A 26,470-nucleotide genomic window follows, 5' to 3' on the forward strand; every position below is an offset into this window, starting at 1 on the left:
TTAAGGGTCCTATTTGCCAAACCAGGGGACAGAAGCCTGAGAACACCATCTTGTTACCCTCTTCAAGTTGGAAGTTCTGATGTGATTTTGGGAAACCCTTAAAACCCCCTAGAGGAATTTAAATCCACTCCAATGATAGGCAATGTCGTTTCCTAATCAAAAGAAGTCATGAGAAAATTTAGATGTCAAGATTAATTTGGGGGAGGAGAAAGTAGTAAGGGATAAGATGCAGAATGGATAGCATGGATCCAAGATCACCTACTAAAAGCTTTGCTAGTGAAAATAATATCAAATAAGATGAGGTAGACAAATGGCCTTCAGCACTGGCTGCACCCTAGGGATATTATTTGTTTAGGTAAAGTTTAAAAACTACAGATGCTCAAGTTCTATCCCAGAACTTTCTGGATGTATATTCTAAACTTTAGAATATTTTAAACATTCCCCCATGTGATTCCAATTTTCAGCCAGATGCAAAAACCACCAGTGATGAACTAGGCTGTTTGATTATTGTCCAGGAGAAAAAAGAGACTTCTGAAGGCCACCTAAGATGATTGTACAGGAGAGACAAAGGTCAGGAAAAAGAACAAATTAGATCTCGAGTGAGGGAGCTGAAGAGAATGATGGAGCTATGGCAAAAATTTTGGACTTGGTGAAAGGAAAACGGTTTTGAAGGGAAAGCAATGAGTTTGAGTTGAAGTGGACAGCAGGATATATGAATGATTCCATCTCTCCCCAAATTTAACCTTGAATTGACTTTGACATTAATTTTGATCAAAAGTCCAGCTGAACCAAAATGGCAGCAAGGATGGAATAAAAGGATGCTATGTGTTTCTTCCACGTTTCTGTTGCTTTTGTTTGTTTGTTTGTTTATGTGTTTTCGTTTTTTGGGTTGGGGGCACTTTGTAAGTTCTTTGAGTATTTATGAAAACTATGGACTCAATTTTCAGAGAAAGACCATTAGAAGCATACATGTAGAGTTTTCTTTGGAGCACAAGTTATGAATTCCTTCTTTAAATGGGAACTAAAGGAAGACTAAGTCAAAGTTTTTCTTGTCATCATTATTACAATTATTATTTTTATCGATATTTTAAGATGGAGACCTATAGACAGAAGGGAAATGTAAGCAAGGGAGGATAGTCAGGAAAAGCGTGTGCTATATGAGCATCTTTTTCCTCATAAAAAGATTGTTGCTGCTTCTCAAGAGGAATCATCACTTTTTCATAAATTCTTTGGAGTATTTCATGTCTTGTTCTTTATTTTTCTATTAAAATACTTATGTACCTGTCTTTAAAACATCATGGCAGTAAGAAAACATGCCAACTCATGCTAACTACCTGCATTTTTAATGTATCAGCATTTTTTACAAATAGCATTTGGAAAATGAAACAGTCTTTGTTCATTCTAATAGAAAAAGGCAGCTTGCTTCTGATGCTCTGCTTTAATTTGGTTTTATCATTCAGTGATTTTATTGGAAGTGAAATCCATATTCCTGCTAGCTTTAGTATCTCAACTCTAAAATAAGAAAATCACAGCTTCAGTAACAGAATTGAGAATTAGGCCCTGGCATATTTTTTTAAAAGGAGTTTGGAGTAGACTTCTTGGTAAATGTTCATAAAGTACTCACACTGTAGATATAAACACACACAAACAGGTCTAGAAAGCCTGGTTGAATATAATGAAATGATCAGGTATAAAAAAATCACTTCTTTATGAGATTCTTATCAGACCATGTTTTCTTCAAGATAGTGAAGAAAGGAAGTAGGGAGGTGTCAAGGTCATGACCAAGAAGGAGTTCATGTGCCGGAGCTCTCTCTATGTTTCCATGTACGACTTCTGCAACTAGATCAGGAAAATGGACTCCATCTACATCTGTAGGCAGCACCTCCATCAGACCATGGGATATAGGAGAGGCAGTCGTGTCCCTGGGGTCTCAAACTTGGGAAGTCTGTCATACCTGCAGGCTGCCAAGATCACAACTGAACTATCAAACATTATAAGGAACATTTTGAATATATCTGCTCAATTAAAAAAAAAAAAAACCTGGCAAATGCCCCCTTGTGAGGGAAAAGAAAGAAATGAAAGGTTTGTAAGAGGTAGCAGTGATTCATAATTCACCTGAAATAACTGCTCTCACACTGAAGGAAGGGAACTGCTCTTGTATAAAAATACTCTGTAGGGAAATTTTATGTTCTCTTATTTATACAGTCCTGCCCATATTAATAATCCACATCAGGACACAAATCTATCAACAGCTGGAGCCTGCACTTGAACCTCAGTCTATTTGGTAACAATCCAAAACTCACCTTCCTTATCGTAGCGAGGAGCCAGGGTGAGAATTCCTGCGATAAAACTTTGCATTCGAGTACTGACATTAAGTCAGTCTGAGACTGACCTCAGCAATTCTTCAGACTGAAACTCCCAAACCCAGTGAGAAGACGATGGCTTCATCATTACTCACATTGTTTCCGCTGCTGTGACGTCTTTCATGCACATTTACGTGCCTCTGGACTGTTATCTAATCTAGGCCCCCTCAGAAGGCGAGTCGATGGTAGAGAGGACAGCCAGGAAAGACAAGACAAGGGAAGCCACAGATACCAGTATCTCTGCCATCAAGCAGAGCAAGATCTTGAGGTAAATGTACAATGTAGTTGCATGATTATGTCCAGGTTGTCAACATCAGCTGTAAAATAATAATAATGAGTTAAAATTTAAGTGCCAGATGATGTTCTAAAAGTATTCATTCCTTGAATCTTCATAATGACATCATAAGGTAAGCAGTGCTATTATTCCCAAGTTAGGAACTGAGGCACCAAGAAATCAAGTAATTTGTCCAAAGTTACATAGCTAGAATGTAGGGGAGCTAGGTTACTGAGGATGCATCGAACTGACAATATCACGTGGGTACCCATGGTAGGCAGGATAAAGGCCCCTCAAAGACGTACTGTGAATACATTATGTTACATAACAAGGGAGAACTGAGGCTGCAGGTGGAACTAAGGTTGCTAATCAACTGGCCTTAAAAGGAGATTATCCTGGATTCTCCACTCAAGCAAAATGGAAGAGGGACTCAAAAGAGTTATTGTGGTATGATGTGAGCAAGACTCAACCAGCCATTTCTGGCTTTGAAGATGGGAAGGGGCAATGAGCCAATGAATGAAGGTAGTCTCTGGAGACTGGAAAAGTCAAGATATCAGATCCTCCTCTGAGGCCTCCAGAAGGAATATAATCCTGTTGACTTTGATTTTAGCCCAGTGGAACCCATTTTGGATTTCTGATCTCTAGAACTGTAAGATAACAAATTTGTATTAAGTTGCTAAGTATGAACTAATTTTACAGCATTAATAAGTTATTAAACTAATAATAGAAATGAATACAGTGCTTCTTCATAAGTTGTTTTGGATAATGTGTAAAATTTTTTGTGTGAGAGCTGGAAGACATCTTTTAATAACAATGAGTTAACCTGCTGTAATGTTAGCAGTGAATGAAAATTAACTTTCTGAAGGTTCCTGTCTCCTTGATGCCTAAAATTGTATGGTTCAAAACAAAGACCCCCTTGAGTCTACTTCATGGGAACAGGGGTAGAAATGGCTCAGAAGAAATATGAGAGCCTCTGCTAAGATTGACTGTGAAGTAATGAATTACCTGGAGCTTAGGTCCATCCCACTCCTTGTGTAGCCCCTCAGAATGCCTTTCTAGCTGGGGTTTTTCGAAGAAGGAGATGTAGGAAGGAGGCAGAAGTAGGGTCTTGGCATCAAATAGAAGTGGATTTAAATCCAGCCACTCTGCTGAATGGCTGAATAGATTTTGAAAAGTCACTTAGGCTCCTGAACCTTGTTTTACTTGATTATAAAGTGGAGGTAATAATATTTTCTTCACGAATTATACTTTACTTCTTATTTCCCTTTGTCTTCCTTTGCTTCCATTCCTTCTGGAATTACTGTCAAGAATTACCATGCCTTTTCCTCGTCAAATAGAATTCTGCTTGTCTTGTGTCAACCCAAAGCAGAAAATTATTTACTTCACAGTAACTGAGAAATTATGTTTTAGACATTTCATTGGTTCTGTTTTTTTCTGTTTTGCTTTCTCCTTGTTTTACAATACAAACACTGTTTCCTTAGCATTGGCAACTTTACTTTTTATTTCTACAGGTAGATTAATTCAAGAAGAGCAAGAAAAGGGCAAGAGATTTTTTTCCCAGTGCAAAATTCATTTCAGAAAGTATTTCTGAAAGTCATTTTTATGTGTAACTAGCTAACATTTGAATGTTTACAAAGTACCAAGACTACGCTCCATATCTCACACATGTTTATCCATTTAATCCTCACAATTCCATGTAATTTGTATTTTTAGACGAAGAAACTGAGGCAGATTGGTTAAATAAATTGTTCAAGATCTCATAAGCAAAAATAATAGAACTAATATTTGAACCCAGGCAACTGAGTTTTAGAATACATTGTCTCTTCCACTTCAATAGCTTATTTCAACTCCTTCCAGGAACTCACTCTATAGAAAAATAAATCAAAAGGTTAGATCAAAAAGAATTAACCTAGAAGGTAACACCCACACACAGGAAATCAATGTGAGTCAATGCCCTGTATAGCTATCCTTATCTCAACCAGCAAAAACCCTTGTTCCTTCCTATTATTGCTTATACTCTCTCTACAACAAAATTAGAAATAAGGGCAAAATAGTTTCTGCTGGGTACTGGGGGGGGAGAGGGAGGGGGCGGAGTGGGTGGTAAGGGAGGGGGTGGGGGCAGGGGGGAGAAATGAACCAAGCCTTGTATGCACATATGAATAATAAAAGAAAAATGGAAAAAAAAAAAGAAAAAGAAATCCAAGGAAGAAAGATGGAGAAGACTGACTAGAAGAAAATGAATCATCAAGAACACTTGAAATAGGTATTGAGTTTACGTCATTGAAATCTGATGTTTTTCAAATATTCATAATACAAGCACAAATGTTTTATATATGGGAATACCTTCAGTCTGATCAGCCTTGTTTTTCTAAGTAATGGTGTCAGAAAGCCAGCTGAGAGTCCTGCTAAAAGGTTGGGGTTTGCAATTATTTCCCAGTGTTAACATCCCTTAATGGAAAACAATCTCAAGGTGTCCAAGGATGGCCAGACTATCAAGCCTGTTTTCTTGGAAGGAAGAAATATTTCCATTTCAAGGAGATGAAGTAGACATTTTCTTGGCTGAGTGTTTGATAAGATTGCTTTACTGGAAATACCTACATTTCTTCTTCTGAGCCAGACTTCTATAATTTTTTTTAATCCTTAAAAAAAAAAAAAGACCATTTACCACGTACTTCCTCCTTTTTCAGTGGTAATGAAGAAGGGAAGAAGGAGAGGTCAAGTCCTTTGAGTTGTGACTTATCTAGAAACTCATCTAGGATTCACATCATTTCCCTGCCTCCTCTCTGGTACCCTGCCACTCAGCCACATGTGTTTCTTTCTCTAACACACAGGCTCCTTTTGGCCACCAGTAAACACACTGACCTTTGAAAGATGGAAAGAAAAGCGCTTTGAAATAAAACTGGCACAAACAGCGGTCAGACAGCCGTCATCTGGAGGCTGAAACAAAGAGGAGCATAGTTTTCAAGCTGTCTCCCTAATTACAGCAAGCAGTTATCACTCAGGCCCCAGTCTGAGCTTTACCCTCCAAACAAACAGCGGAGGTCTGAGAAAGCACATAGACCACTTTGTTGCTGTAGCATGCTGGGGGGCTGTAGAGCCCCCCAGCTAAAAATCACATGTGGCTGGGAGTGTTTTCCAGGGCTCCAGGCTCTTTCCTTTCTTCCTTCCCCATTAAACCCCTCTGCTTCTTCTTGGCAAAGGCCTTCAGGTGAGGTAAGAGCCAATTAACAACAAAGAGCTTGATGTGTTTCAAGTTTATGGCTTGGAGCTGGGTTCTCATGAAATACATTCCTCTTCCTTGGTCCAGAAGCCTCTATGGGCTCTCTGAGAGCAAGGATTCTAAGTGTGATTGAGATTTGGTTCATTTTTGCTAAAAATGATTTCCCTTTTAAGGGTTTCTTCAAATTAAAAGCAATGTAAGCTAACTAGAAAAGGACAAAACCAATTCTGAAAACTTCAGCTGCAAAGATAAATGAAATTGGGCTTTCAGCAAAAAAAAAAAAAAAAAAATCTGCTGAAATTTCTTATAGATTCTTTGGAAATAAATATGGCCAGACTTCTCACCTACCCTTGCAGGTGACATGACATTCAATGCAAAGGACTTCTAAAGCCTTTTCTAGCTTTTAAACTTGGATTATACTTTTCTGTTGTAAAAGTGGTTTTGTCATGCTACAATCATTTGAATGTTATCAAATCAAATAACTTTGTGAATTATTTTTAGTCTACAGTGATCTGGGATTCAACCAATAAAATGATCTGATTTGATATCCCAGAGCCCTTAAAAACCAAAAGGTTTGGCAATAGTAACATAAATAAGTGAAAAATACATTCTCAAACAATTCTTCTAATCATTAATTTTACTCCATTGTTTAATATTTTCAGAGCCTACTGAATTTAGTAAAGGGAATGACAGATGCATATTAAAATGCATGCAAATGCTGCTCACAGGCCACATTTTAATATATTGTTTTGCATTCATAATTTTAGTCTTGTGGTTTGTATTTTCATTTGCTTGGGAACAAAGGCTTTCTTTTTCCCCCACTTGGGAAACAAGGCAAGACTTGTTTCTGCCAGCATTGTAATAGTATTCCTGAAAAAGCAGCAAACCGAATGGCTCAGAAACTCCTCTCCAGCACCTGCTTCCTTGCACCTAACAGGGGCTGCATTTACAATGCATGGAAAAGGTGAAATATGCAATCAATCAATTGCTTTGTCACATAATGGCAATCATATTTTTTTGGTATTAAAACAGAACAGGCTGCTTTTTGAAAAAAATGAAACTGTTTAAATATGCAGCCTTTTCAAATAGAGGGTGTGGCAAAGTGACTGCTATGCATTCATTAGATCTCACTCCCTTTTAATCTGGGGCCACAGGCAGGCCACATTTCCCAGTCTCCCCTACAATTAGGTGATTTCCGGCCAATGGAATGTGGCCCCAAGTAATGCATACAATTTCGTCTGTCCTCTAGACTACTAGGCAAGCCTTTACACTTGTGATATTCTCTTGCCCCTCACCTTTTGACAAGATGCAGAAGACCAGGTGGAGAAAGTCCTAGACTTTAGAGAAGCCTTCGGAGGGAAAGAGGTTGGGTCCTGAAAGGAACCAGCACAGAACACAATTCAGCTTCATCCATCTCCTCAGATAGAAGTCTCACCATAATTTTGACCCACATTCATGTGGTAGTCAGTCTTCAGTGGTCCCTCTCTGGTATTCATACCCTTGTGTGTCTACCGCCTATGTGGTACCTGGGTCTGTCTTTGTGGCTGCAACTTTTGTCCTTGGTGCTTTCTTGCTCCTTCTCTCTTTTGGATTACCCTGTCTGGAAGGAAGCCAGCTATTCTCTTTTAAAGTTGTTCAGGCAGTCAATGGAATGCCCACATGATTAGGAATGGGGGCTTCCCTCCAACAACCATGGGGGAATAATCAGTTGACTGAGCTCAGAAAGGAATTTTCCAGCCTCAGTTTATCCTACAGTTCTACAACTTTGAGAATGATGCTGAGGCAGAATCACTCAGCTAAGCTGTTCCTGCATTCTTGACTACAGAACGGTGTGAGATAAAAGTTGTTTAAAGCTGCTAAATTTTAGAGTAATTTGTTACCCAGCAATGGATAATTAATGCAATATAAATACATGCCTGTAATCCTAGCACTCAAGAGACTGAGGCAAGAAGGTCATGAGTTTGAGGTCAGCCTGGCTACATGCTGAATTCCAGGCCAGTCAGATTGGGCTACACAGTGAGACTATGTCTTGAAAGAAAGAATGAATGAAAGAAAGAGAAGGAAAGAAGGAAGAAAAGGAGGGAGGGAGAAAGAGAGGGAGGAGGGGAGGAGAGCAGAATGTGTTAAGTCACTGAGGCTTTGGAAGTTTGTTATAGTACCTAGTAAATGTTCGTGGATATGGTGTGACAACACTTATTGTAACTATGTGAATAACTATGAACAGGACTTTAAGGTTCTGTGGATAAAGACTTTGGTTTGTTCTTCTAGAGATCTCATTGAAGGCCTAATGCATCACCTTGACAAGAGTAGACATTGAATAGAAGATGATCTTTCTGGAATCTCTGTTGTGTGGTCCTTTATATGTTATATACAATATCAACATACTAAGAGCAGCTATTACTTTAAAGCAAGACTGTCAGATTACTGTATATCTAACCTGGAAGACTGGCCAACAGCACCAGAGAAAAAGTCTGGGATTATATTTTTTTTTGGTTGTTTATTTTTGTTTTTTTAAAACAGGGTATTGCTATGTAACACAGGCTGACCTAGAACTCATGATCCTACTGCCTCTATCTCCAGAGTGTTGGAATTATAGGTGACTGTCACCATTTCGGATGGATTATATTCTAATCCAATGCATAAAAATTATGCTTTTATACAATGTTCATGCTCATATTTATAAATTATGTGTTCTAATAGCTTCACCTGTTAACTTATTTAATTCTTATGTAAAACCGGATAAAGAGTGTGCCACTGCAAGGTGTCATGGTGAATATCTACAATCCAGCATTTGGGAGGCTGAGGCAAGAGGATTATAAATTTAAGGCCAGCCTTGAGCTACATAGTGAGACCCCTATCTCAAAAAAACAAAACAAAACAAACAAACAAAAAAAACAGTGCTACTAGTCTTTTGATTTTACTGATAAGGAAATTGTCTCAGTAAAGTTAAGCAGTTTGTCCCATGTCATAGAACAAGTCAGTGGCAGAGCCTATCCTTGATCTCTGGATTTGAAACTCAGAATTTTGAGGTTACATGTTTTACCATTTTGCCTTAGAACTTTAATTCTCCAAAGAGACAGAACAGAGCTGCAAGGACCATGAAAGGGTCACTCAATTGAGCTATCCTATTTTCTGTCCTTGAGGACAAAAAAGAATAACCAAAACTCTTAATCTTGAGAGATTCAAGTTAAGAGATGTTATGCTCAAAGGTGATAAAGTCCTGAATGATGCATGTTTATCCACCCAAACTGGTATACATCACATTAATGGGGACACCCTTGAAACTTGTCAGAGATAATTGTGGGGAAAAATGCATGCTCTTTTTAGATAATTGAATCCAGCATCCAATCCTCTGCCAACATTTCAGTTGCATAGAGGCAAGATCACCATCCCAGAGCCTGCAAAAGAGAGGAAAAGAATATTACAAACCAGGGCAACTAATTTCACGTTGAGCAGTGGACAAAAAGATGTGTGGCCATCCTGCTAATCAGGAAAAAAGCCTTCATAACTAACTCCTTCCAGTGCTTGCAAATCAGGGCTGGCCTCAAAGAAATCAGGAAAGAGCCAAAGAAGTCCTGGGATAGATGGAGAGACGTCACTGTGTCCACCTCTCCTGACAGCTCCACATTTGCTTGTTTTTCACGGGAACATTCATGTGTGGTGAGAACTTTGGGTTTGGACTTGCTGTAGGCAGCTCCCCGAGTTCTCTTAGCCCGGTGTTGTGAAAAGGAGTAGAAGTTACTGTTTACAAGGAACATTGCCAATGGACTAATGGGAATTTTTCATGACTTTTGGATGTCTGCAGAACTGAAGACTTTTGAAACCAGATTTCAAGGCTGACCTAGAGTCTTGGCAACATGGATAACAGCTTATGGACAGAAGTTGGGGGTAATGCAGAAAATCCTCATTTACTCTGGTTTTTTACAAGTTTTGGAAACAAAAATATGCTCCTAGCAATCTTGGATAATAAGACAGATTTGAAATCCATAGTGGTTAGTGTTAAGCAGTTTTAAATTTATCCTCCACTTCATGGGGCAATGGGTTTGCCAAAAAAGAGACAAAAAAAAAGAATGATACATTAAACTTTGTGAGGAGAATATTATAGTTAGAGTAATATGCTAAAAAAATTTAGAAGCACTATTAAAATAAAAAGGAATTGATATGTCAATTGTACTCCATTCTAAATAATTTATTTAAGTAGACTCTCAAGGATCACATTCTGTCAGGGAGTAACTTTGTATCCTCACACTTGAGAAGAATGAATGCTTTCTAATGTTTTATAATTCAAAATGTTCACATTTATGCTAGTAGCTGTTTTCTTCCAACCATTCTGAATTGATGAAGTCTTGCTAAAGAAATAGTCTATGTTTATGCAACTTTGAAGTGCTTTCCAGCTGTGGCTCACACAATCAATTACTTGGCATTCATCCATCACTTTAAAGCTTTTCCATTACAAAAGGTAGTTTTTTTTTAAATAGCCAATGATTGTCATTATATCAATGAATTCAGATTCCCCTAACAAATGGATCACTAATGTGCAGAAGCATTGTCCAGTGCCACATTTTAACTCTATCTCTAAGCGAAAGAGATTGGTGAGACTCCAGATACCCTCCATTTCACGTGTTCAATTTGTATTCTTTCCCTTAATTATTTCTCTTATACCAACAGCAGGGATGACAGAGTTGAATAACAAATTGCCATAGACTTCAGTTTGGAAACAACTCCAAATTTTTTGTCTCTGTTTTCTCTTAGAATCATCTCACCCTTCCGCCATTCTATTTGTCCTTCCCCATAGATTTTTTTTCTCTCTCTCTCTCTTTTTTTTAGCCTTAGTAACAGTACACCGTAATCATGATCCATTACTCCAGTTTCACATGCATTCTAAACTGACTTGATTCAGGTCTATGTCACTTGAGACCCTGCTTGCCAGCACTGGAATACTGTTAACCCCTACTATAAGACTGTGTCCACAAGGAAATGGGGAAAATTCCCATGTTTTAAGAACTGAAAAGGAGTTTCCAGGCCAATCCCCTTCCACCAAGAATGGTGACTTTTTCCCAAAGATCAATGAGCAAATTTCTCCACTGGCAGTAATCTGACTTTTGCTATAGTGGTCCTTAGAGTTTTTATACTTCTTAAAGAAGCAAATATCTTTAAGAATAAATACTTTATGGATCCATTTGTGTGTTTGAAATAAGTGTGGATACAGCAAGGAGAAAGACATTGTGATACAGTAGAGGTATGAATGGATAATGAGTTATTTGAAGAATAGTGTTAAGTACTCACTGTTAAGTTGTGTTTTAAAATTTATACATATAAGTATGTATCTGTTTTATGAGAATACAATGTCCTACTTTGTCCTCTCCTGCTCATGTAACTTGATTGGCCAACTTGCAGGTTCTCCATCTAGGGCAAAGAGATTCAGAAATAGTTATAAGTTGACAGTTGGTACTAAATGTGTTGCCTTCCACTGTACTTTGTTCTCATCCATTCAGTTTATATGAGATGACATTGTTGTTTGTCCATGCCTCCTTGTCTTTGCCACTTGCTGTATGCCTGTGGGACTTATAACTGTCTGAACCTACATTTCCTTGCTTACCTTCTTTCCCCAGGCCCAAAGTCAGGAAACCTACATTTCCTTGCTTATGAGGCAGGATGAAAATGCTGCATAACCTATAGACACTTAAAAGTTTCTTTGATGACACTTCATAATTCAACTGAACTCACTATCCCAACAAACTTTCCTCTTGTATATCATTTACTGGTAAAGAGCATCTCCGTTCACTTTGTTACCCAAATTGGAATTATTTCATCATCTTTTTTAGTAGTCACAACTCCACAGTGACCCTAGTCACCTGGTGATCACACTGGTCTTCCTTTCCAGACATGTCATATACATTTCCTTCAAAGGGATTATATCATTCTCCTGGCTTTTGCAGCATGGAATCCTTCCACAACCATATTTGGGGCACTGTAAAGATTATTGAATCCAGAACCTTTCCCATGGAGAACCAATCTATAGATTTCCAGTGACCTGTGATAAAGCTGGCATGAAGAGATGAAAAGGACTGTTAGACAATTCCTCTTGAGAATTTCAAACAGAAGAGACTGAGAGAATGAGGCAATATTTGGGGAATTAAAAGTAAAAGAATGTTGTCAGAATTGTGGTCATGAGGAATGATTGGAAAGTGAGGTGCTTAGGGAGTAGGATTTGGGGATGGAAGAAGGTGCAAGACACATGCAAGAGATAGAGGAAGCCAGTGAATGGATGGAAAGATGAGAAGCAGGTGTAGAAAAGTGGCAAGGGAACGCTAATTTTGGAACTGCTAAGTGAAGGTTCTAGAGGACTGGCTGTCTGTGGTTCCTGCTACTGTGTGGCTGGTAATTCACATTTCTTTACATAAATGTTTTCACAACTAAGGAATACTTTGCATTTATATTCTGACAAAATGCTATTATTTTCACATTTAGCAATAGAGAAACTTCTAACTCCTCCTTGTTTGGCTCCTATTCAATGCAACACCTAATAACTTATCTAAAATGAAAATTTGATCACATAATTCTCATGCTACAAAATGGCTTTTCTCTCAGCTGAGTACAGTCCTATGGTGCTTTTCAGACCCTCTGTAACATGGCTCCAGTTTACGTTTTCATTGTGGTGTTCTTCTACTCTCCCTCCCAATCTTCATATGAACAAGGCACCTGAATAGGTATACTCTGTTCATCTTGGTGTCCTTTTCCTGATCTTCACTCTGCCTAAAATTATCTCTCACCTTCACCCCACCTACTCCACCTGAGGTATTGTTGACCTGATTGTACTTTATATCATTCTATAAGATCTTGATCTTCATCTTGGAGGCCTTCTGTGGCCTCTGTATTTGTTACTCTTGCATAGCTGTGACCAAAATATCTAGGGGAACAAATTAAAGGAAGATACTATTTATTTTGGCTTACAGCTTCAAAGAGTTCTTCCATGATTGCTTGGCCTCACATGCTTAGGCAGAACATCATGGCAGCCTAAGAGGTTCTTCATAACACAGTGGACAAGAAGCAGAGAATAATAGAGAGGGTCTGGGAAAAGATATAGCCCTCAAGGTCATGCTATCCAGTGACTTACATCTTCCAAGTAGGCCCCATCTCCTAAAGTTTCCAGAACCTCCCCAAATAGTACCAGCTAGGGGCAAAGAATTCATCACGTGAGCCTGTGGAAAACATTTATATTCAAACTAAAACAGCCTCTCAAACTGAAGTGAGATCTTCCACCTTTGGCCATCCACTGTGACATATGCAATGATGCTTTTGAAGAAACCACTGATTTATATTACTTCTACTTTTATCAGTATTTCTCAAAATATACTCTACTGAATAATTGCTTCAGAAATGTGTACCTATGGAGAGGGCAAATGTCTTGTTCTCATTTTAGATAGGCATCCTTGAGGCCACTTAGTCACTTAACTTGAAAATCCCTTTCCTTTCCTTTTTCTTTTCCTTTCCTTTTTTATTATGATACTAGGGTTTACACTTCAGGTTTTGTGCTTACTAGGAAAGTACTGTACTCTGTACTGCTTGAACCATGCCTCCAGCCCTTGTACTGGACTTCCAACTACTCTAGGGCAGGCACCATCTATTAGTTTCTCCCTTCTATTCCTGCTATATGACACAAAGCGGGTAAAAATAAATAAATAAAAACAACTGCTTTTGAGTCAAAGTTTACTCTAACCTTTCTGGATGCAGGAACTGAGGATCTGTGTAAACATTGTATGTGCAGGAACAGAGGATCTAGTCTTGTTCACCCTCCTATCTGTTCCAGACCCTAACCCCAGGCCCTGGTGCATAACAGGTACTACAACCAATACTTTTTCACAAACCAAAAGAAACAATGGACTATAGGAGCTATGAGTGCTGTACAGCAGGACAGAAATGCAGCCAAGCATCAACAAGATTAGCACAAGGCCTGTTCAGTTACTCAGGAGGAGGTGCTAAGTAAGAGCAAGAGCTGGCAGTGCTCGGCTGTTCCTTTGTAAAAATCCTTGATGTGGGCTGTGAAATGTCAAGCCCACATTTGATTAAGCCCAACTCCAAATCCCCAAAGCAAGTGCCTATCCACGGTCTTAATGTAATTATTGGAGCTACCTCTGTTTGCTACTTTCAAAAGGGCTGAGCTAGCACCTCATCATTGATACCAATTCCCACAAAATGAAGCTTGCAATTAATTCATCACATCTTAGGTGCATAATGCCTAAAAAGCCTGATCTGATTCCTTCTTGAAAATTGAAGTATTAAATTAAACCAAAAAAATATCCCTCTGATCTGAAAAAGGTGAGCTCTAAAGGCGACAGCAAAAATCCAAGTTGTGTTTCTTTTGCTTAAGGCTAAACTGTTTTCTGTTTCAGAAATTTCCACTTCCTCCTCAAAATGATAACCTATCAATTTTCAGTTAACCCATATTTTGAATTTCTAAAAGCAGAAGACAATAAACAACACGAGTAATGGGACTTTCAGTTGAATGATTCAGTATATACAAGTGGAAACTTGGCTTCCCCAGCTTTTATACACTTGAAGGAGGGTAAAAAAAAAGTCAGGCCAAAACCTAGTCCCAAATTGAAGTAGGCTTATTGGGATCTATCAAATTAAACCCAAATGCCACAGCTTTACTAGAGCAGACCAGATTCGCCACCGCATTTCTCAGAAGGAAGAGGGGTGCCGGGCATCTCCTCCCAAGCTCAACCACAAGCCAGAGCTCCACTTTGTTCTGTGAAATTCAGAACACATTTCTTCTCCTTTTCCCCCCTTTTAAAATTTATTCCTGCCCTTTTTGGGTCTGGCTAGAACCAAAAATTGTGAGAGCCAAAGAGACCCGAAGGAAGATTGATTTATTGTGAAATCCAATCTGCAAAAGCAAGACAGAGCAGCACTCTTTTGACCTTACCCAGTGGTGAAGTCTAAAACTGATCTGCATGGTTTAAAGAAAGAACTTGGAAAAGGTCTGATGAACTGTCAAACCTCTGAAAACTGAGAGTTTTGCTTGTCAACCTTTATAGAAATGATTGAGAAGCTTTCTAAATTCTAGGAGTTTCATGAAATAGGATCAACAAGTTTGAAGAGACACAAGTTTCTGGGTGACCCTAAAACTAAGCTCCCATTTCTGAAACTATGAATCTAGAGATTAGAATGGACTCCTTTGGAGCTTTCTGCACTAAACTCCACCACAAGAGAAAGATCATTTCCAAACCAAGAACCAGCTAGTATAGGACGGTGGGGGAAGCAAGTGACTTTTCACCATATTTTGAGTTCCACTTTAAAGCCAAATACCAGCCACGGTAGTTACACTAAGGCTCAAACACTGACAGCAGCTGTCATTGGGAAAACTGGCTTAAATATCACAATATTCTTTTATGTACATTTTTTTGTTGGGGTTTGAGCTCAGGGTCTTACACTTGCTAGACAGGCACTCTACCACTTGAGCGACTCCACCAGTAGTGTACAAATTATATCAGAAACAGTCCCTCCCTTCTCTGGCTTTCCTTTACATCTCTAAAGGCCCCCAGTGTCTCACTCTGTCTTTGCCTACATATAAAATCTAAATTTGTAAAAACCCTTTCCTGCTTGCCTTCACCTACTCTTTCATCTTCTTACCATTCTTGCTTTGCATTCTACCTTTTGGAAATTTGTATTAGCAAATTTAGTCTGTAAAAACAAACTATATATTCTCGTCTTGCAGGACATGTGATCTCTGTCACAGCTATTCAACACTGGTGTTGCAGAACAAAACCAGTCATAGATAATATATAAGCAAGTGAGCATGATTGTATTTCAATAAAGTATTATTTACAAAAATAAGCAGAAGGCTAGATTTGGCCCCTAATTTAGTTTGCCTAGATTTAACAAACTAATTTTTTTCTTTCTAGTTGCTGATTTTTCCTGCCTTTTAGCCTTTGTCCTCTCCTTCAAACACAAATTGATTCATAAATTAAAATTCATTATTTATTGAAGCATTATTATGTGCTGGATACTGACCTAGAATGCAATGATGCAATAGTTGACAGACATTGCTAGAATTTAGGTTCTAGCAAAGGCAAAGAGACAATAAATAAATAGCAAACAAAATTATAGATTCCAAGTAGAAATAGGATGAAGAAAAATAAGGATGGATAAGATGATGGGGATTGTTTTAAAACAAAGGCGCCAAGAAAGTCCATTATGATGAGATGGTAAGGTAGCAGAGATGAAAATAAATCCTGAGTTGAAGCTCTATGGATAGGGGGAATCGGGAAAGTATTGCAGACAGAGGGAACAGCAATTGAAAAGTGCCAAAGGCAGATAATGGAGAAACTGAAAGGAAGGTGCTATTGCTAGGGTGCAGTGAATAAATGGGGGATGAGACCAAGTCATAGCGAAGTATAAAATTTTATGGGGCCTTGTAGGTCATGGAAAAGATTTTGATTTTTATTGAGAATGAGATTAGAAATGATTGAGAGATAGAGAGAAAAGGGTGGTATGAACTGGTTTGTATTTAATAGGGTCACCCTGGCAGCCTTGTGTAGTGCAGAAGACAGGAAGGCAAGGCTAAAAGCAGGGAAGCCTAATAAAGGGCTATCATAATAATCCAGGGGACAAATGTTACCCAGGGGACTAGAGCAGAGGAGTTAAGAATTGTCAGATTCTGAATGTATTTTGAAGGCTGAAAAGTAGTGTATAAAAGAAACATAGCGTCAAGAATAATGCCAAGAGTTTAGAAAGAAAGATGGAGTTTTCATTTATTAAGATAGTGAAGGCTATAGGAAGAACAGCTTAGATGGGAATAATCAAGATTTTTTTTTTTTCATGTTGTGTTTGAGATGACTATTGAAATTCTCTCTGTGGAAATGTTAAGTTGGCATAAATGCTTTGAAGTTCACTGTCAATGTCATAGATAGGGTAGACATTTGAGACTATCTGCCATGGGATGATATTTAAAGCCATGAGACAAGATCAGATCACTTAGGAAGAAGTGAGAAAAGAGGGATCAGAGACTAGGGTGTTCAAATGTTTTGAAAACTTAAGAATGACCAATCAGACAGTTAGTGAAGTAAAAAAGAGCAACCTCTCAGGAGCAAAGTGAGGAAAGTCTCTCTGGAAAGAGAAAATGAGTAACTGTGTGCAATTTTGCCAACATATTGAGCAAGTTGAGGACAAGGCATGACCCCGATTTGGCAACACAGGAACCATTGCTGACTGTTAACAGTCTGAAGAGTGGTGAGTATGAAAGCCTTTACCAAGTGTATACAACAGAGAATGCCTTCCTTTTCCTGAGATCCAAAAATATTTTAGAATACTTTTCACCATTATAATTATTGCTTTGTACTTTCATATTCTTAATTAATCTGTGAGTAATCTGAATACTGAACCATTTATCATCCTTCACATAACACTAAGCATATAGTAAATGCTCACTAATTGTTTGTTAAGTAAACATGAAATTGCATGAAGGGAGATTTCACATAGATGACTCTGAAAGTACCATACTGACTAGAAACAGTAATACTAAGAAGAGGGATTTTAAAAAAAAGAATGGAGAAGGAATGGGTCCTACATGCTGTTATATAGTCATATGGTACTGAATAGTTTACTCCTATCTTTAAATTATACATAAATTATCTTCCATAGCATAGAGTGAGATCACTCAGCACAGCCAGTCAATTTTCTAACAAGTGAGGCTCTGGAAGAGGGGAAATTTTCCCTTGTTCTGTACAGTGTGTACTTGGTATGAGGTTCAATATAATTTGTATCTCTGATTCTTTTTGAAGTTCTAAAGTTATCAATTCTAAGAAAAACTCCCAAGTTCCCATTTCCCTATCTTTTTCTTAAGATCACGTTTTTAAAAATGAAATTCAGTACAGTGAATTACTTTGGGACCTGAATTACATTGAATTGATTAATTCACTCTTTGTTGAAATGGTTATTTGAGCATTTTATCTTTAGACACAGAAGCACAAATTATAACATCATGATTCAAGTGATTTTTTTTTGTTATACTGCTTAATAAAACTAACATTGGGATCTAAGACACTGTGCCCCAAAGCCAAGGGTCCATTAAGAAAAAGTAGCTTCATTTCAGAAGAGACAAATGTAATCCTGTCTCTGAGCAACGGTTTGTTAGTGCAGTTAGTTACTGCACGCTAGTGATCTGGTTGTGTTTTGTTTCTTCAATATGAGGAGCAGTCTGTGTAAGTGTCAGGTGAGTCATTTCATAAGACCAAAGCTAAGTAATATCAGAGTACTCTAAGTGAAGTTATTTTTCTTGCAATGAGATTTCTTTTGGAGCATTTGATACACAGGTGTGGTCCAACTTTGGCATAGCATGGCAAGTCAGAAGACAAGAATTTTAAGGCAGTGACCTTTAATGCCTTGGCTATGTGATGCTGTAGACATATCTAGACACATTTGCTATAAGCAGCCAAAAAACTCAAATGCACCAGAGGAAATTAGGTAGAGGTGTTGAATATTTTCTTCTTTTTCATCCTTCTTCATTCTGCTCACCAACATCTCAAAAACAAAATGCCTGTTCTTTACATAAAGGGCACTTTTTTTTCTATTTTACAGAGAAATAACCATATAGAAAACTACTCCTAAAAAATCTCATTTGTGCCTTTTGAGCTTCCTGTTTTGTGGGTCATAGACTTAATAGCCAGTAATGCTATTTAAACATGGTAGCTACTTAATGCACCATGAAAAGCCCCTAAGCTATGGGAAATTACAAAAATATCTCAGTGCCATGGTCACAAAGTGAACACTCTTCTCGACATGAACTTCAAAGGCAAAATGAAATTAGATTTCCTGTAGTGTCTGGAGGGTCCATTGACCAGCGACTGTGGTCACCTGTTATTTCACCCAGGCTTCTCTTAGGGATCATGTTCAAGCCAGCCACTAGCCAATACCCAGTAGTGCCCTGGAAATTCAACTTTTGGAAACACCAGAAGCTTCATCAATAGTGCTGCCAAGGGTTCTAACATCGTTGTCTCTGGGACATGCACAACTAATCACCTGGTGCAGGTCAGAGAGTACTTTCCTGCCTTTGTTGCCAGAATAATAAAATAGGCTCTTTGTTAATCAGGAGTTGTTGGTCCAAAAAGAGTGTCTGTCAATAATGCAATCAAATGGCAAATGCATGTTATTATTATAAATTTTGATAAAGTAATATGAATCAACAAAGATTTTAAATGGGGATTTTAATAATTATGATGGTATGTTCATTTTATAATTTGAAAAATGCACAAAAAACATATAGAAGAGAATAAAATACCATGGCCTTAGCACACAGTGGGACTGTTTGCAACATAAATGAAGTAGGCTTCAGTTCTGCCTTTATATTAAAGGGCATTTTTATTTATTAAGTTAATTTTTAATTCTCATTTTTACTTGTTAAAGGATAAAGGAAAAGTTTACGAAATTTTATTTGCTAGGATACTAGAAATTTATGCTTTCTTTACTAAATAGGAGAAGGAAATATTTTCTTCAAAGCTGTAGTGCCCACCAGTTGATGAAGGAGACTGGATGTCTGCCCAAGTGACTTTTGGAAGATAGTTACTGTTTACGTCAAATTCAACAACTGGCTTTCAAACAGAGCTTGCCTATTCTTGGGAACATAGCAACCAGATAGCATGCTATTTGTATAAAACTAACTATAAAAATCAGGGCAATCTCTGCCTGGCCTTGTGCTAGTTTTAAATAGTTTTGAATAGCTACCTTCCTTCCACGTGACCAGGAAATGCTTTTATTTTGTTTTCTTTCCTTCCTTGTTCATTTGTTTCATCTTCTTCCTCTTTCTTTCTTCAACGATTTTCAAACTGGTTCATGTTTTCTGAAAGGGAGTTTGTCCTAGTGGTTCAAATACAGATTTGGAACTGAAGAATGGTGGATTTCAATCTTAGCCGACACTATTTGCTACCCCGTAGGCAAGTTATTCTACTGAACTGCAAGCTTTAAATTTTTCATCTGAAAAATGGGGATATCAATACCTACTTCCCAAGTCACTGTGGAGACTAATTGGGATAATATAATTAAAACACTGAACAGAGGACAGCATGAGTCACAGCTACTATTACTGGAAAAATTGACTTGTAAGGAAAGTATAGGAAACATTAAAATTCTTTCATAGCAATAATATTTGTAAGGATGTAACAGACCCACTAACACATAGCAAAATTAGCTCAATATGACTTTAATAGGAATGAAATGCAGGACTTTGTTACCCAACTCTAGGCAAACTTCTTTTAGTACAGACACCCAGAAAAGACTGAAGATAGAAAAAAAACCCAGGCAGCTGCTAACCTGACATTTACAAATTGTATATTTCTGCTCTTCATATGGTATAAGAGAGTATATTATAGACTATACCTGTCCTAACCATGAGAGTGTGTGGTACAGGTCAATTTGGGTTATAAAATGACACAAGAGGTATGCCTTATCATTGTTGGGTGCTTTACATCCAACAATGCAAAAGTAAAGAGAGATTCATTCTGCTTATATGGGCCTGGCTTTCTCTTCACTTCCCTTGCAAGAAGGAATCTTGCTTCATCCTGGTTATTTCTGGAGGAGAGCTCTTCTCCCTCCCTCAAGTATTCAAGCTAGCTACAAATGGTGGTTTCCAAGCTCAATAAGAAATCAAAAAGGAAGGGTGGGGAGTAGTAGTGTGGATTTCAGGGAAAAAAAATAATTTAAGAAAAGGTATGTTCTCACAGGGGAAAAAATTAGAGAATTAGGTCACTGAGTTGAAGCCAGGAAAAATCCACATGAGTGGAAATTGGAGCAACGAAAGTATTTCATATTAACAGATCCAAAGGCTGAATGGACCTAGCTCCAGGCTGCTCTTCCCCCTCCTGGAAAGTGGAGGGGCTGAAAGACCTCCAGGCTTTTCTATGTTGTATTCATTCACTAATCAGTGCTATTCAGCCAGTTGCACATGTGATCATATATGAGGTGCCCTAGAAAACACAAGGGCCACATAGCAACAATTATAATCAAAACCACTGGAGATTTTTATTTCAGCTTTTCAAATACGAAGCTTCAAAGGCAGACATGCCTCAAACAAAATCCAGCACTTTTTGTTTGCATTTTTTCCTTCCTTCCTCCTTCCTTCCTTCCTTCCTTCCTTCCTTCCTTCCTTCCTTCTTTCCTTCTGTTTCTCTGTCTCTGTCTCTGTCTTTCTCTTTTCTTTTTTTGTTCTGCTAAGTTTTAGATTTAAGTACTTGACAATTATATATCAATAGACACAGAAAGCATTCTGCCTAAAGCAAAGATATGAATGACCTAAAGGGTGGGTAAAGTGTCACGAGTCAGTAGACATTAGCTGAGGTTAAACTCTGCTGATGTGACTGGAATATTGACATTTCTGTTAAAGTCAATATCTAGAAATTGGTGGTGTGGCTCACCATACACAGCTCCTTAATGACTTCCCAATGTGACAGGAAAATACCAAACTGCTCTCTGAACATCTGAAAATCTTAAACTCCTTTCCAGACTTTTACTAAGAACTGTGAAACCTTATTGTTATGCAAATTTTTAGAGCAGGAAGCAGAAAATACAGTTTTGAAAATGCTGGCCAAAAAAAAAAAATCAATACTTTCTTTTGATTGTTACAACTGAGGAAATACTGGGCCAGAGTTTGGGAGTTGAGTCCTATTATATTGCTTAGGATAAAAGGACTGTTCTTTTGTTTGCCTTCTTACTCATTTGCCTCTGATGTCTGTATTCTTCTTTATCTGTGGTTTGCCTAATCTAATGTAACATATTATAGATGATCGTTAAGGGGGATATATGGGGGCCAAGCCTGGTGATACATAACTATAATCCCAGCTACTGGGGAGGTGCAGGTAGGAGGATCATGGACTGAGGACCACCTGAGCAAAAAGCACAAAACCCTACCTGAAAAACAAAACAAAAAAGAGATAGAGGTGGGGCTCAAATGGTAGAGCACTTGCCAAGTGAATAGGAGGCACTGAGTTTAAACCCCAGTACTGCTTCCCCCCAAAAGATGGAATTTTTGTTTTATTGTGTTTATCCTGCTGCGCCTAGGCATTGATGACTTGCTGAAGTCTTATTGCTCTGTTTCAGCTTGACTTTCTAACTCAGTACACAGCATTTACAATATTAGCTAGACCAGTGGTTCTGAACCCTGCTTCTGTGTGACATTCTAATAAGACCTTTTAAAACATACAATTCCTGGGCCCAGCCCTGACCAATTGAATCAGATTATCGAAAATTGGGGCCTGAAAGCTAACCATTACCTTTTTTTGTGGTGCTGGGAATTGAACTCAAGGTCTTGTGCATGCTAGGCAAGTGTTCTATTACTAAGTTACATCCTCAGCCCACCATTACTTTTTTTTGGCACTGGGGTTTGAACTTCGGGCTTACACCACCTTGAGCCACTCCACCCGACCTTTTTTGTGATGGGTTTTTTTGAGATAGGTGAACTATTTGCTGGGCTGGCTTCGAACTGCGATCCTGCTGATCTCTACCTCCTGAGCCACTGGCGCCCGTATCCACCATTACCTTTTAATATGGAGATGGCATAGTTGTCCATTGCTATGTTACAAACCATCCAAGGGTTTTAATACCTAATAGCTTAAAAACAACTATGATTTTCTATTTTCTAAGATTCTGTGGGCCAGGAATTTGGGCAGAGCTTGGTTGGCTTTCCAGTAACATTCACTTACAGTCAACGTGTGGCTACATGAGGCCCGAAAGCCTGATAAGGTTTCAATCACATGACAGGCACCTCCTGATCTTCCACACTCCTTCTTGTCCTCCACGTGGAAGCCTGGCCTTCCTTACCACACGATGGTCTCAGGTTAGTCAGATTTCCTTTGAGAGAAATCTGACTAGCTTCCAAAAGAGAGAAAGCAAAACCTACAACTCATGAACCACTCTCCTGTTTAAGACCATACTATAAAAAGAAAGATGTAATTTCATGCCATGCTATATTTTCATTACAAAAAATTATATCAAAAAATAAAACCGATCTTATTTGTTCATTTTTGGTTCTCAGAAATCCTACAGAAGTTGGGTGCCAGTGGCTCACATGTGCAATCTTATCTGCTTGGGAGGCTGAGATTGGGAGGATCACTGGTTCAAGGTCAGACTGGGCAAATAGTTCATGAGACTCCATTTCCAAAGTAACTAGAGCAAAATGGACTGGAGCTGTAGATCAAGCAGTAGAGTATGTGCTTTGTAAGCATGAAGCCCTGAGTTTAAGCCCTACTCCTGACAAAAAAAGAAATCTTGTATAATTATGCATTTATAACATAAAGTTTTAAAATGTACATTTAATAAAGTTGGTTTCATAATTTTATTTTCCTTTTTCAAAATGAATATTCAATGAAACCAATTTTTTTCCACTACTTACTATGAAATTTATATTTTTGGTCTGTTCACTATACATGGCATTGTTCTGTCACCAGTTTTTTTGAGTCATGTTAACACATGAAAAGTGATTATCATATGAGTACTTAATAAATGTTAGTCATTTGTTACTTTTAGCAAGCTTTTAATTTCAGAACAATTTTAGATTTACAGAGAAGTTGTGATAATTATACAAAGTAGCCATATTCGGTTTCCCATTTGCACCGTGCCCTGTATGACATAGTCATTATAATTAATGACCCAATGTTGATACACCATCATTAATTAAAGTCCATACTTCACTTAGATAGTTTTAGTTTTTTGTATCCTGATGTTTTTCTGTCCCAGGATCCCATCCCAGATGCCATATTGCATTTAGTAGTCATGTTTCATTAAGTTCCTTTTGGTTGGAAAAGATACTCAGATTTTCCTTGATTATCATGACATTGACAGTTTTGGAAAGTGCTGTTCAGGTACATTGTAAAATGTCCTTTAATTGGGATATATCTGATGCTTTTTTCATGATTATACTGTGATTAGGGGTTTTGAGGAGACAGAGATAAAGTGCCATTTCATCACGCCATGTAGAAGGTACACACTCTCAGCGTGACTTATCATATTTAATGTAAATTTTGATCACCTGGCTAAGGTAGTGTTTGTTGTTTCCACGATAAAGTTGCTATTTTTTCTCTTCCCTTTCCAAATTGTACTGTGGACTGTCCACACTTAAGGAGTGGGATTATGTTCCACTTCCTAGAGGGCAGTCTATCTGCATGCATTTAGAAATCTGCATGGGAAAATTTTCTATTTCTTCTCCCCTTTCCCTATTTCTTTCACTTATGTATGTCAATTTTTAGTTCTGAAAACCAATACCATGTTAACTGCTTGATTCTGCACTTTGATCACTGTTAGCCCTTTCAAGTACAAGTATGTCCTTTTGCCATTCTCCCATTCAAGTAAAGTTGCTCTCTGTTGGTGCAGTGCTTTGTTTGTTTGCTTGTTTTGTGCACTTCCTTACTTCCTGATACTATAAGATGCTTCAAGTTCAGCTCATATATTTTCTCCTTTAGTCCTAGAGCAGCCATTTCTCCAAGCAATCCTGGGTCCTGGTATTGGAGAATGCTATTAGCAGCCAAGATCTGGGTGTTAAGTGTGCTACTCCTATGCCCTCTCAGCTGACAGAGCAAGAAAATTTGTGTGTGAGTCAGGTATGGTGGTACATGCCTGTAACCTCTGCACTTGGGAAGTTGAGGCAGGCAGATTGTAAATTTGAGTCTATCCTGGGCTACAAAGTGAGACTCTGTCTCAAAAGACAAACAAAACTAAAAACAAATAAAAACAAAAATATGTGTGTGAACTAGTCCATCTATGTACACATATCTCTAAATATTTCTCTATATAAATCTGTACATCTGTATTAAACTAAACGAGAGTTCATAGCCCTTACTACATGTAACATCCACTTAACAGTGAGAAACCTGACTCTGAACACCTACCATCCATTTACTGAATTCATTTCTGGGTACATGTTTGGTAGTATTGGAATTGTTGACCTACACCCAGCTCTATCAGTTAGGGTACAGTATCTTTTGACTTTAGCCTTACAGAGTCCACTCACTTATAAAGTTCTTCATTCAGCATCTCTCCCCTCCACCCCTTTCAGTGCGATGGTTTCATACATTTGTAATATGAGTAAGTTGTTTTTTCAGTTTGCATTCCACCCAACCCCCTAAGTTCTCTTTTAAAATTTTTGCATACTTTCTTGTTCACTCCTTACACTGTAAATTACTGTGGGTTTTGACAAATGCATTGCTTCAGATTATCCATTGTTCTTTTTATTTGTTTAACAAAGATTTATATAGTACTTACTGTAGGACAGCTGCTAACTCCTTGCTCTTATAGCATCCTTATTATACCTTTATCACATCACCTCTGTTGCAGGTATGAAAATTAGGGCATTGAGAAGCTAAGTAACTTCCTCAACAATCACAAAGCTCACGGGGCAGATCTGGGTTGAGAACGTAGGGCATTTGCATTTTTAATTCCTACTTTGGCTCCCTAGACTCATGACTATTTTTTTCTCTTCCTTAGCTTTTATGGCTTTTGTCTATTCCTCTTTCTCATCCTGAAACAATTTCCCTTTACTACACACTGAATTTAACTCTTTACCAACATATACAATCCCTCTCGTCATTGATTTCAGAAATTGGAAATGTGAAGACAGAGAGGAACACCACATTGAAATCATCCCCCCAAATTGACAGTTACTCTGACTCTACAAACATGCCATCCATGGGAGTGGACACAGCTGACAGACCTTTCCTGCTTTGGAATCAGGGGTTCTCAAGTGCCAAACTTGGAACATTAAAGGAAAAGTAATTTTCAAATTAATGCTACCTTCCAGTCACATGCAAATAGTCTTCCTTTCCCTGTCATTCTTTTAAAAAAACACAAAAGCAGCCTCTCTATCATTTTTAGAAATTCTGGGAGCTGCTGAAGAAATGGAGAACATTTTTGCCAACTGTATTCTGATCATCTCTGTGTCTCTATTGGGGAAAAGGGATACAGAAGTTAGTTAGTCACAAAAGCTTACAAGGAGATATAAGATTTGGACAAAAAGCTTTTTCTAGTCTCTTCTTAACAGATTTGGAATAGAAATGCAAGTAGAAAGAGTAGGCAAATTTATTCAAGTAAATAGCACATGAGTATTAAGAAAGAATCTCATCCAATTAGCTAATTATTTCTTACACATTCTTGGTATTAAAAATCCATAGGCAATCAAAATCAGTTTCTCTCAGAAATCTGGGCTCAGAGACAGCAGACAATCCAAAGTTTGAAATTCACTTGGATTAAAATCTCAACAGGCATCTTACACATATAAGACTATGATAAAATTAAATACTGAGAAGCAGTGTTTCTTGGAATTCTAAGACATCTTGCTTTTCATTGTGCTCCCTATCAGCAAGGACAAAATTCAGGCCAATAGAAATATAAATTATGCTGCTAGTCTCTGGATATTTTCTGGAAGCTCTCCAGTGGATAACAAGGGAAGAAAATTAATGTCTATTGAATGCCCACTAGGTACTAGACACTTTATATATGTTCCATTTAAACCTCACAAAAATCCCAGGTGAATCTTGTAGCTCAAGTAAAGACATTTTTTTAAAACACGAAAGGAAGCTAGCTATTGAATATAAGGGAAAAGTCTGTAACAGAGGGAGAGGTGCAGTCTCT

At 38.0% G+C, this 26,470-nt stretch overlaps 1 long non-coding RNA gene across 1 annotated transcript; it reads right to left on the reverse strand.

Moving 5' to 3' along the window:
- Positions 1-2,306: 2,306 nt before the first annotated feature.
- LOC141425563 (uncharacterized) lies at positions 2,307-10,666 on the reverse strand. The gene is made up of 3 exons (XR_012450539.1): positions 7,153-10,666; positions 5,500-5,574; positions 2,307-2,680 (listed from the first exon to the last, which is right to left on the reverse strand). It is a non-coding gene; the product is annotated as an uncharacterized lncRNA (long non-coding RNA).
- Positions 10,667-26,470: the final 15,804 nt, after the last annotated feature.

This window comes from Castor canadensis, chromosome 8, assembly GCF_047511655.1.
Source record: "Castor canadensis chromosome 8, mCasCan1.hap1v2, whole genome shotgun sequence".
NCBI classification, from domain to species: domain Eukaryota; kingdom Metazoa; phylum Chordata; class Mammalia; order Rodentia; family Castoridae; genus Castor; species Castor canadensis.